Source organism: Somniosus microcephalus, unplaced genomic scaffold, assembly GCF_052327205.1.
Source record: "Somniosus microcephalus isolate GS21.2 unplaced genomic scaffold, FLI_Smic_1.0 unresolved_chr1, whole genome shotgun sequence".
Lineage (NCBI taxonomy): Eukaryota > Metazoa > Chordata > Chondrichthyes > Squaliformes > Somniosidae > Somniosus > Somniosus microcephalus.
This window is the reverse complement of record NW_028225179.1, coordinates 126,279,704-126,291,912: the sequence shown is the minus strand read 5'-3', so window position 1 is coordinate 126,291,912 and position 12,209 is coordinate 126,279,704. Positions and strand designations below refer to the sequence as shown.

The 12,209-nt window shown below is 59.0% G+C and overlaps 1 long non-coding RNA gene across 1 annotated transcript; it reads left to right on the top strand.

Moving 5' to 3' along the window:
• The first annotated feature begins 1,782 nt into the window (after positions 1-1,782).
• Positions 1,783-5,431, top strand: LOC147095821 (uncharacterized). Its single transcript, XR_015074827.1, has 3 exons — positions 1,783-1,938; positions 2,983-3,044; positions 3,258-5,431. It is a non-coding gene; the product is annotated as an uncharacterized LOC147095821 (long non-coding RNA).
• Positions 5,432-12,209: the final 6,778 nt, after the last annotated feature.

The following is a 12,209-nucleotide window of genomic DNA, read 5'->3' as shown; positions in this document are numbered from 1 at the left end:
GATAGGTTATCGACCAATATTTACTACAAGCCCACTGACTCCCACAGCTACCTGGACTACACTTCCTCCCACCCCGCTTCCTGTAAGGACTCTATTCCATTCTCCCAGTTTCTCCGCCTCCGCCGTATCTGCTCCGACGATGCCACCTTCCACACCAGTGCTTCAGACATGTCTTCCTTTTTCCGCAACCGAGGATTCCCCTCTACCGTGGTTGACACTGCCCTCGACCGTGTCAGTTCTATCTCCCGCACTTCTGCTCTCACCCCTGCCCCTCCCTCCCGGAACCACGATAGGGTTCCCCTTGTCCTCACCTTTCACCCCACCAGCCTCCACATTCAACGGATCATCCTCCGGCATTTCCGCTACCTCCAAAGTGATCCCACCACCAAACGTATCTTCCCCTCCCCTCCCCTTTCAGCATTCCGCAGGGACCGCTCTCTCCGAGACACCCTAGTCCACTCCTCTATCACCCCAAACAGCCCTTCCCCTTCGCCTGGCACCTTCCCGTGCAAGCGGAGGAGATGTAACACCTGCCCCTATACCTCCCCCCTCCCCACTGTCCAGGGCCCCAAACACCCCTTCCAGGTGAAACAGCGATTTACTTGTACTTCTCGCAATCTAGTATACTGTATTCGCTGCTCACGATGCGGTCTCCTCTACATTGGGGAGACCAAACGCAGATTGGGTGACCGCTTTGCGGAACACCTCCGTTCAGTCCGTAAGGGTGACCCCGAGCTTCCGGTCGCCTGTCATTTCAATTCACCACTCCATTCCCACTCGGACCTCACCGTCCTTGGCCTCTTGTACTGTTCCACGGAAGCTCAACGTAAACTCGAGGAACAGCACCTCATCTTCCGATTAGGCACGTTGCAGCCTTCCGGTCTCAATATCGAGTTCAACAATTTCAGATCATAACCTCGGCCCCTATTTCATTTTCACTTATATTTTTCCACTCCTTTCCTTTCCCCCCCCCCCCTTTCCTTTTGTTTCTCTCTCACACCTGGCAGCTATCTTTTGCCCTGCCAGTACACTTTACACCTAATCCCAGCCTATTACCATCTCGTCTAGCTTCTAATCTCTTTTACCTCTTTTGGTTCTTTTATTCTTTTGTCCGATCGCAGCCCTGCCTTCGATCTAGTTCCTTTTCTCTCCAGTTTTGAAGAAGGGTCAAACCCGAAACGTCAACTCAAATTTCTCTCCACGGATGTTGCCTGACTTGCTGAGTTTTTCCAGCATTTTCTGTTGTTATTTCGGAATTGGATGTTTTGCTCAAGTTTCCGCTCAAACTCATTTGCATATTGTTGAATGTAAAATCTTCCAGGAACCAGTGCAATCACGCGGCGTCTTAGAATGCAATTTTTTTTTTAAAGGTTTGCATTAAAAAATATTCCTTGAAATATTTAAGTGGTAACCTGGTGCAGTTTTATTACTATAACTGAAAATGGATTTATCACCAAAGTGAGTCCATCACCGGTGAGGAACCTGATTTTAAGTAACTGAAAATGACTTCTAAGAAAAACTCGACAGAAGCGTTTACTAGCTTCATTGGTGTACAGTAGTCAGTTTCTTTGTAAATTAAATATTTTTTGAACATTTAAAAAGTGCCTATTGCACCTTTAAAAAACAGCTTCATTTTAAGAACCTCCTTGAAAGGTGCAATTAGTGGCAACTCGCCATGGTGATTAATTCGACCCGGGGGCACGGCCAGTTTTGTGGGCGGGGCCAACTTCCAGCACGATATTTTTAAAACCAGCACACAAGATCTGACGCATGAGTGATCCAGTCCAGAGTATAAAAGCGAAAGCAAATTACTGTAGTTCCTCCAGAGTATAAAAGTTGTACCAGGGCTCGCTCGTCGCTTCCTTCTGCCCCTTCACTGCAGCAGCTCAGCGCTGGTCGGGACCCGCTTCACCAACTCCGGCTTTACTCCGACTGTCGGTGAGTCACTTTCCTTTCACAAGCACCGAATATTAACGCCAGACCTGTGAGCGGGAGGTTGTGTCAAAGACTGGCCCCACTTTTAGCTCCGTGCAGCCGGTTGGAGCCGCGGTGACCGGCGGCACTAACGGGGTTTAATGATATTCAGGTTAAACATACTTGAATGTGATGTGTAACCGAGTGATGGGTCAGAGCGTCATTCCAGTCAGGGGCTGATCCGATCACACAGACCTGTGGGACTCGCTCCACTCCGTTTACAATCATTGAATCACTGTGGCACATGACTGAATGTAATTCACTGTATCATTTACCTATTAGAGACAAATTGTACCATCATAAAACATGGTAAATCACATAGTTTATGTGTAAAGGATTCTCTGTCCTTTCTGTAGGAGCGGGGCGGGTTACCGGGATCCTGGGTCTGGTCAGGTTCTGGGAGTCTGGATCTTCTGATTGGAGAAGTGACCACACTCTCAGTAGGATTGATCAAGTTGGTCCGAACAAGCTTCTCCCTCTAGGAAAGGTTCCAGAGAAACAGTTTAAAAACAGCAATAAGTAAAAGATGTGGACACAGCTGTTCCTCACAAAGCACATCCTATCTGTACTTTGCTGTCATGTTTCCTAATCGTATCCTGAGGGAGACAGAGTCAGAGTGAAAGCGAGATAGAGTCAAAGTGAGAGAGTTTGTGAGTGTGAGAGAGAGTCAGAGTGAGAGAGAGATAATCAAAGTGAGAGAGAGAGAGTCTGTGTGTGAGACACAGCGAGAAACACCAGAGAGGGAGACAGAGTAAGAGAGAGACACAGTAGGAGAGAGAGACAGAGTAAGAGCGACAGAAAGAGAGAGAGAGAGAGATACGGAATGAGGGAGAGTAAGGGAATGTGAGAGAAGCAGAATGAGAGAGATAGATAGAGAGACAGGGAGTGAGAGAGGGACAGAGAGGGAGGCATAGACAAAGAGAGAGAGAGACAGACAGACAGATAGAGAATATGTGTCAGAGAGAGAGAGATAGAGACAGACATTAACATTTAGCACTTGTATTACAGGTAAAAATGTCAGCAAGAAGAAATACCCGAAATGGCAGATTGCAAAACCCCATTTGGATAAGGTAAGATATTGCCAGTAATATACCAGGAGCTAACCTGCATGCAGAAACCTTCAGATTTCTGGGGTTTGAAAATTAAGTGATTGGGGCTCAGTGAACTGAATGTATTTTGTTTATCTATTGAGATATCCCGGAGTCATTCGCTGACCATTCATGTTAAGTTGGAAGAATATCAGTCCTCGATTTCCACCTCGCTAATATCCCTCGTTCTTTCAGGTTTCGCGAGCTGTTCCTGGCGGTCAGTGTCTCCGCTTTTTTGGATCGGTGCATGGAAGAGAAATATGGAAAACCGAAGCTGTCAACGTCATAGACTCGGTGGAAACCGCGACTCACAACTCGCGGGAGTGTATCCCACACGCTAAACCTGAGAGAGCAAAGGGGAAGGTCCCGAGTGGGAGGGGGGAGTACGGGATGTTAATGAGGGCCAGTTTGTTCTGACTGCGAGAGTGGTGTGGGCGGAAGGTCGGTGGGCCAAAGGCTGCTCAGGAGAGACTGGGGGACAGAAAGGAGGCTGCGATAGCCCACTCGGGCTGGGAAGGAGGATTACCCGGGCACTGCACTACACGCCCACCGGTGACGGCACTCACCGCCTGGACAATCCTTAGCTCCGAGTTTGCAAGGCTTGGAATTCGCACCAATGTTACTGATGGGCGGTGTGACGGTGTAACCCGTGCAGAGACACACACACCAAAGTAACAAAATGCTGGGAATCTGAAATAAAAACAGAAACATTGCTGGAAACATTCACTCGGCCAACATCTGGGGGAGAGAGTAAAACAAATTGAACGTTTCATGACGATGACATTTGGTCAGAACACAATTATAGCTCGGAGGATGGAAGAAAACCATATTTGAACGTGTAAAATGTGCAGAGAGCTGTAAGCGGACTGACTCACGCCCCATAGATACACGAGCAGAGAGTGGAGATTAAATAGGATTGAGAGCCAAGGAACAGCTGGAGGGGAAACGTGTATGTGGGATACATTCCAGCGTCTAACAGTGGGGCGCGGGTTCACATCAATCTATCTGCTATTTTCAATGTATTACACTGTTTAATTCCGCCTCTTTCCACATTCTGTTCACCATAATTTCTGTTGTCAAGCTCCTGTTTGTCAATTTCTGCACCGCGTGAATCGGCTCGATTTGCTGGATTTAAACAAAAGTGAAGTTTCAATCGGAGGCCAATCAATTAATTCGCGTCTTTCCGCGATCATGCACGCTCCCGAGTTCAGGGTGAAGCTCTTGCCCTGCTCAACAGCGCTGCAGTTTGTCGAAGTCTCGACTCCCTAGTAAGACTCTTAAACACAAAGTATCGTTAAAGACAGGCTTTATTTGCTTGCAAGGGAAGAGTTGTGTAGACAAGGGCTACATCAGACCTCTTCAAAGTAATACAGAAATTGTAACATATTTATACAGTAAAAAGCAAAACAGGCTTTCTATGCCACATGACATAGTATTGAATCATAACTGATTACAAAGGCACAGACCTTGCGAATTATTGAAACAACGTATTCCGGGCTGCGTTAGAATAACGAACGGAAATACCTTGGGATAAGATTAACTAATCCTTTATTATGGGATCTCTCTGTTCCCTCTGTTCTCTCACTGTACCAACTGGACCCATGGGCCGATATTTACCTTATCATGTCCTTGGCTGTTTGTTTGGTAACTGAGGCTCCTTGTTAAGCTTGTCACAGATAAGGAGTATGTATGTCTCATCCCCTTGCCTTTAGTGAATCATGCTGTCGGCCATTTGAGTTTTTATTCTATGCCTAGGAAGCCATTTTGTGTCTAAGTGAGAAACTGTACTTCCACAAGTTCCAGTGGATGTGCAGCCTGACATCCAGAATCCGGGCCCGACCTGACAGACACAGAAGCAAAGAGGAATGAACTTACAAGGTGGGAATGATCCCACATCCTGGCACCTGGCCTGGGCCACATTCAGCAGGTTATTTGGACACCAGGGCAGAAATTGGTGTGCGCTTCCTTCTGGGGCGTAAAACAGGCGCAATGTACACCAATAGCTGGGCATCCGAGGTCCTGCACCTAAATGGCCTTCACCATCTTGGCGCTCACTGTGTTTACACTGCCTGAACTCAGTGTGGCATCACGTTAAACATGTGCCTGATTCAGGACCCTCTCTGCACAATCGTCCGATAATTCCAATGAAGCATCTGGGGTGCGATGTTTAAAAGGTGCAGTTATCGCCCGCCCCACTCCCCGCACCGTACTGTTATACACAGCGCTGAGCCAGAAATTCGAGTCAGCCGCAAAAAGCTGGCCCGTTATACGCAGCGCCTGATGTTCAGTTGGATTGTTCTCTTCTGTCACTCCTTTATTGTCGATGAATTCATTGTAAAAAAGAAAATAAACCTCATCATTATCTTAAACTGCTGCTCAGGTTTCTTCTTTTGACCAGGGAAGAGTCACGGCGGGGGGCAAGAGGGCCACTGCGGGGGGAGAGAGTCACTGCGGGGGGAGAGAGTCACTGCGGGGGGAGAGAGTCACTGCGGGGGGAGAGAGTCACTGCGGGGGGAGAGAGTCACTGCAGGGGAGAGTCACTGCGGGGGGAGAGAGTCACTGCGGGGGAGAGGGTCACTGCGGGGGAGAGTCACTGCGGGGGAGAGTCACTGCGGGGGAGAGTCTCACTGCGGGGGGAGAGAGTCACTGCGGGACTGCGGGGGAGATGGTCACTGCGGCGGGGAGAGGGTCACTGCGGCGGGGAGAGAGTCACTGCGGGGGAGAGAGTCACTGCGGGGGAGAGTCACTGCGGGGGAGAGTCACTGCGGGGGAGAGTCACTGCGGGGGAGAGTCTCACTGCGGGGGGAGAGAGTCACTGCGGGGGAGAGGGTCACTGCGGCGGGGAGAGAGTCACTGCGGGGGAGAGAGTCACTGCGGGGGAGAGAGTCACTGCGGCGGAGAGAGTCACTGCGGCGGAGAGAGTCACTGCGGCGGGGGAGAGAGTCACTGCGGGGGAGAGAGAGTCACTGCGGGGGGAGAGAGTCGCGGGGGGAGAGAGTCGCTGCGGGGGGAGAGAGTCACCGCGGGGGGAGAGAGTCACGGGGGGAGAGAGTCGCGGGGGGAGAGAGTTGCTGCGGGGGGAGAGAGTCGCTGCGGGGGGAGAGAGTCGCTGCGGGGGGAGAGAGTCGCTGCGGGGGAGAGAGTCAGTGGGGGGGGAGAGAGTCAGTGGCGGGGAGAGAGTCACTGCGGGGGGAGAGAGTCACTGCGGGGGGAGAGAGTCACTGCGGGGGGAGAGAGTCAGTGGGGGAGAGAGAGTCACTGGGTGGGGGAGAGAGTCACTGGGTGGGGGAGAGAGTCACTGCGGGGGGAGAGAGTCACTGCGGGGGGAGAGAGTCACTGCGGGGGGAGAGAGTCACTGCGGGGGGGAGAGAGTCACTGCGGGGGGGAGAGAGTCACTGCGGGGGGGAGAGAGTCACTGCGGGGGGGAGAGAGTCACTGCGGGGGGGAAAGAGTCACTGCGGGGGGGAGAGTCTCACTGCGGGGGGAGAGAGTCACTGCGGGGGGAGAGAGTCACTGCGGGGGGGAGAGAGTCACTGCGGGGGGAGAGAGTCACTGCGGGGGGAGAGAGTCACTGCGGGGGGAGAGAGTCACTGCGGGGGGAGAGAGTCACTGCGGGGGGAGAGAGTCACTGCGGGGGGAGAGAGTCACTGCGGGGAGAGAGAGTCACTGCGGGGGGGAGAGAGTCACTGCGGGGGGGAGAGAGTCACTGTGGGGGAGAGTCTCACTGCGGGGGAGAGTCTCACTGCGGGGGAGAGTCTCACTGCGGGGGAGAGTCTCTCTGCGGGGGAGAGTCTCACTGCGGAGGAGAGTCTCACTGCGGGGGGAGAGTCTCACTGCGGGGGAGAGTCACTGCGGGGGAGAGTCTCACTGCGGGGGGAGAGTCTCACTGCGGGGGGAGAGTCTCACTGCGGGGGGAGAGTCTCACTGCAGGGGGAGAGTCTCACTGCGGGGGGAGAGTCTCACTGCGGGGGGAGAGTCTCACTGCGGGGGGAGTGTCTCACTGCGGGGGGAGAGTCTCACTGCGGGGGGAGAGTCTCACTGCAGGGGGAGAGTCTCACTGCGGGGGGAGAGAGTCACTGCGGGGGGAGAGAGTCACTGCGGGGGGAGAGAGTCACTGCGGGGGGAGAGAGTCACTGCGGGGGAGAGTCTCACTGCGGGGGAGAGTCTCACTGCGGGGGAGAGTCTCACTGCGGGGGGAGAGTCTCACTGCGGGGGGAGAGTCTCACTGCGGGGGGAGAGAGTCACTGCGGGGGGAGAGAGTCACTGCGGGGGGAGAGCGTCACTGCGGGGGAGAGTCTCACTGTGGGGGAGAGTCTCACTGCGGGGGAGAGTCTCACTGCGGGGGAGAATCTCACTGCGGGGGGAGAGTCTCACTGCGGGGGGAGGGTCTCACTGCGGGGGGAGAGTCTCACTGCGGGGGGAGAGTCTCACTGCGGGGGGAGAGAGTCACTGCGGGGGGAGAGAGTCACTGCGGGGACTGCGGGGGAGAGATTCACTGCGGGGACTGCGGGGGAGAGAGTCACTGCGGGGGGAGAGTCACTGCGGCGGGGGAGAGAGTCACTGCGGGGGGAGAGAGTCACTGCGGGGGGAGAGAGTCACTGCGGGGGGAGAGAGTCACTGCGGCGGGAGAGAGTCACTGCGGGGGAGAGTCTCATTGCGGGGGGAGAGTCACTGCGGGGGAGAGTCTCACTGCGGGGGGAGAGTCTCACTGCGGGGGGAGAGTCTCACTGCGGGGGGAGAGTCTCACTGCGGGGGGAGAGTCTCACTGCGGGGGGAGAGTCTCACTGCGGGGGGAGAGTTTCACTGCGGGGGGAGAGAGTCACTGCGGGGGGAGAGAGTCACTGCGGGGGGGGAGAGAGTCACTGCGGGGACTGCGGGGGAGAGAGTCACTGCGGGGACTGTGGGGGAGAGAGGGACTGCGGGGGAGAGGGACTGCGGAGGAGAGAGTCACTGTGGGGGAGAGAGTCACTGCGGGGGGAGAGTCACTGCGGCGGGGGAGAGAGTCACTGCGGGGGGAGAGAGTCACTGCGGGGGGAGAGTCACTGCGGCGGGGGAGAGAGTCGCTGCGGGGGGAGAGAGTCGCTGCGGGGGGAGAGAGTCGCTGTGGGGGGGAGAGAGTCGCTGCGGGGGAGAGATTCGCTGCGCGGGGAGAGAGTCGCTGCGGGGGGAGAGAGTCGCTGCGGGGGGAGAGAGTCGCTGCGGGGGGAGAGAGTCAGTGGGGGGGAGAGAGTCAGTGGGGGGGAGAGAGTCAGTGGCGGGGAGAGAGTCACTGCGGGGGGAGAGAGTCACTGCGGGGGGAGAGAGTCACTGCGGGGGGAGAGAGTCAGTGGGGGAGAGAGAGTCACTGGGTGGGGGAGAGAGTCACTGGGTGGGGGAGAGAGTCACTGTGGGGGGAGAGAGTCACTGCGGGGGGGAGAGAGTCACTGCGGGGGGAGAGAGTCACTGCGCGGGGAGAGAGTCACTGCGGGGGGAGAGAGTCACTGCGGGGGGGAGAGAGTCACTGCGGGTGGGAGAGATTCACTGCGGGGGGGAGAGAGTCACTGCGGGGGGGAGAGAGTCACTGCGGGGGGAGAGAGTCACTGCGGGGGGAGAGAGTCACTGCGGCGGGAGAGAGTCACTGCGGGGGAGAGTCTCATTGCGGGGGGAGAGTCACTGCGGGGGAGAGTCTCACTGCGGGGCGGGAGTCTCACTGCGGGGGGAGAGTCTCACTGCGGGGGGAGAGTCTCACTGCGGGGGGAGAGTCTCACTGCGGGGGGAGAGTCTCACTGCGGGGGGAGAGTTTCACTGCGGGGGGAGAGAGTCACTGCGGGGGGAGAGAGTCACTGCGGGGACTGTGGGGGAGAGAGGGACTGCGGGGGAGAGGGACTGCGGAGGAGAGAGTCACTGCGGGGGAGAGAGTCACTGCGGGGGGAGAGTCACTGCGGCGGGGGAGAGAGTCACTGCGGGGGGAGAGAGTCACTGCGGGGGGAGAGTCACTGCGGCGGGGGAGAGAGTCGCTGCGGGGGGAGAGAGTCGCTGCGGGGGGAGAGAGTCGCTGCGGGGGGAGAGAGTCGCTGCGGGGGGAGAGAGTCGCTGCGGGGGAGAGAGTCGCTGCGGGGGGAGAGAGTCGCTGCGGGGGGAGAGAGTCGCTGCGGGGGGAGAGAGTCGCTGCGGGGGGAGAGAGTCAGTGGGGGGGAGAGAGTCAGTGGGGGGGGAGAGAGTCAGTGGCGGGGAGAGAGTCACTGCGGGGGGAGAGAGTCACTGCGGGGGGAGAGAGTCACTGCGGGGGGAGAGAGTCAGTGGGGGAGAGAGAGTCACTGGGTGGGGGAGAGAGTCACTGGGTGGGGGGAGAGAGTCACTGCGGGGGGAGAGAGTCACTGCGGGGGGAGAGAGTCACTGCGGGGGGAGAGAGTCACTGCGGGGGGAGAGAGTCACTGCGCGGGGAGAGAGTCACTGCGGGGGGAGAGAGTCACTGCGGGGGGGAGAGAGTCACTGCGGGTGGGAGAGATTCACTGCGGGGGGGAGAGAGTCACTGCGGGGGGGAGAGAGTCACTGCGGGGGGAGAGAGTCACTGCCGGGGGAGAGAGTCACTGGGGGAGAGAGAGTCACTGGGTGGGGGAGAGAGTCACTGCGGGGGGAGAGAGTCACTGCGGGGGGAGAGAGTCACTGCGGGGGGAGAGAGTCACTGCGGGGGGAGAGAGTCACTGCGGGGGGGGAGAGAGTCACTGCGGGGAGAGAGAGTCACTGCGGGGGGGAGAGAGTCACTGCGGGGGGGAGAGAGTCACTGCGGGGGGAGAGAATCACTGCGGGGGAGAGTCTCACTGCGGGGGAGAGTCTCACTGCGGGGGAGAGTCTCACTGCGGGGGAGAGTCTCACTGCGGAGGAGAGTCTCACTGCGGGGGAGAGTCTCACTGCGGGGGAGAGTCACTGTGGGGGAGAGTCTCACTGCGGGGGGAGAGTCTCACTGCGGGGGGAGAGTCTCACTGCGGGGGGAGAGTCTCACTGCGGGGGGAGAGTCTCACTGCTGGGGGAGAGTCTCACTGCGGGGGGAGTGTCTCACTGCGGGGGGAGAGTCTCACTGCGGGGGGAGTGTCTCACTGCAGGGGGAGAGTCTCACTGCGGGGGGAGAGTCTCACTGCGGGGGGAGAGTCTCACTGCGGGGGGAGAGTCTCACTGCGGGGGGAGAGTCTCACTGCGGGGGGAGAGAGTCACTGCGGGGGGAGAGAGTCACTGCGGGGGGAGAGAGTCACTGCGGGGGAGAGTCTCATTGCGGGGGTGAGTCTCACTGCGGGGGAGAGTCTCACTGCGGGGGGAGAGTCTCACTGCGGGGGGAGAGTCTCACTGCGGGGGGAGAGTCTCACTGCGGGGGGAGAGTCTCACTGCGGGGGGAGAGAGTCACTGCGGGGGGAGAGAGTCACTGCGGGGGGAGAGCGTCACTGCGGGGGAGAGTCTCACTGCGGGGGAGAGTCTCACTGCGGGGGAGAGTCTCACTGCGGGGGAGAGTCTCACTGCGGGGGGAGAGTCTCACTGCGGGGGGAGAGTCTCACTGCGGGGGAGAGTCACTGCGGGGGAGGGTCTCACTGCGGGGAGAGAGTCTCACTGCGGGGGCTAGTCACTGCGGGGGAGAGTCTCACTGCGGGGGGAGAGTCTCACTGCGGGGGGAGAGTCTCACTGCGGGGGGAGAGTCTCACTGCAGGGGGAGAGTCTCACTGCGGGGGGAGTGTCTCACTGCGGGGGGAGAGTCTCACTGCGGGGGGAGAGTCTCACTGCAGGGGCAGAGTCTCACTGCGGGGGGAGAGAGTCACTGCGGGGGGAGAGAGTCACTGCGGGGGGAGAGAGTCACTGCGGGGGAGAGTCTCACTGCGGGGGAGAGTCTCACTGCGGGGGAGAGTCTCACTGCGGGGGGAGAGTCTCACTGCGGGGGGAGAGTCTCACTGCGGGGGGAGAGAGTCACTGCGGGGGGAGAGAGTCACTGCGGGGGGAGAGCGTCACTGCGGGGGAGAGTCTCACTGTGGGGGAGAGTCTCACTGCGGGGGAGAGTCTCACTGCGGGGGAGAGTCTCACGGGGAGAGTCTCACTGCGGGGGGAGAGTCTCACTGCGGGGGGAGAGTCTCACTGCGGGGGGAGAGTCTCACTGCGGGGGGAGAGTCTCACTGCTGGGGGAGAGTCTCACTGCGGGGGGAGTGTCTCACTGCGGGGGGAGAGTCTCACTGCGGGGGGAGTGTCTCACTGCAGGGGGAGAGTCTCACTGCGGGGGGAGAGTCTCACTGCGGGGGGAGAGTCTCACTGCGGGGGGAGAGTCTCACTGCGGGGGGGAGAGTCTCACTGCGGGGGGGAGAGAGTCACTGCGGGGGGAGAGAGTCAGCGGGGGGAGAGAGTCACTGCGGGGACTGCGGGGGACAGATTCACTGCGGGGGACTGCGGGGGAGAGAGTCACTGCGGGGGGGGAGAGTCACTGCGGCGGGGGAGAGAGTCACTGCGGGGGGAGAGAGTCACTGCGGGGGGGGAGAGTCACTGCGGGGGGAGAGAGTCACTGCGGCGGGAGAGAGTCACTGCGGGGGAGAGTCTCATTGCGGGGGGAGAGTCACTGCGGGGGAGAGTCTCACTGCGGGGGGAGAGTCTCACTGCGGGGGGAGAGTCTCACTGCGGGGAGAGAGTCTCACTGCGGGGGGAGAGTCTCACTGCGGGGAGAGAGTCTCACTGCGGGGGGAGAGTCTCACTGCGGGGGGAGAGTCTCACTGCGGGGGGAGAGTTTCACTGCGGGGGGAGAGAGTCACTGCGGGGGGAGAGAGTCACTGCGGGGGGGGAGAGAGTCACTGCGGGGACTGCGGGGGAGAGAGTCACTGCGGGGACTGTGGGGGAGAGAGGGACTGCGGGGGAGAGGGACTGCGGAGGAGAGAGTCACTGCGGGGGAGAGAGTCACTGCGGGGGGGAGAGTCACTGCGGCGGGGGAGAGAGTCACTGCGGGGGGAGAGAGTCATTGCGGGGGGAGAGTCACTGCGGCGGGGGAGAGAGTCGCTGCGGGGGGAGAGAGTCGCTGCGGGGGGAGAGAGTCGCTGCGGGGGGAGAGAGTCGCTGCGGGGGGAGAGAGTCGCTGCGGGGGAGAGAGTCGCTGCGGGGGGAGAGAGTCGCTGCGGGGGGAGAGAGTCGCTGCGGGGGGAGAGAGTC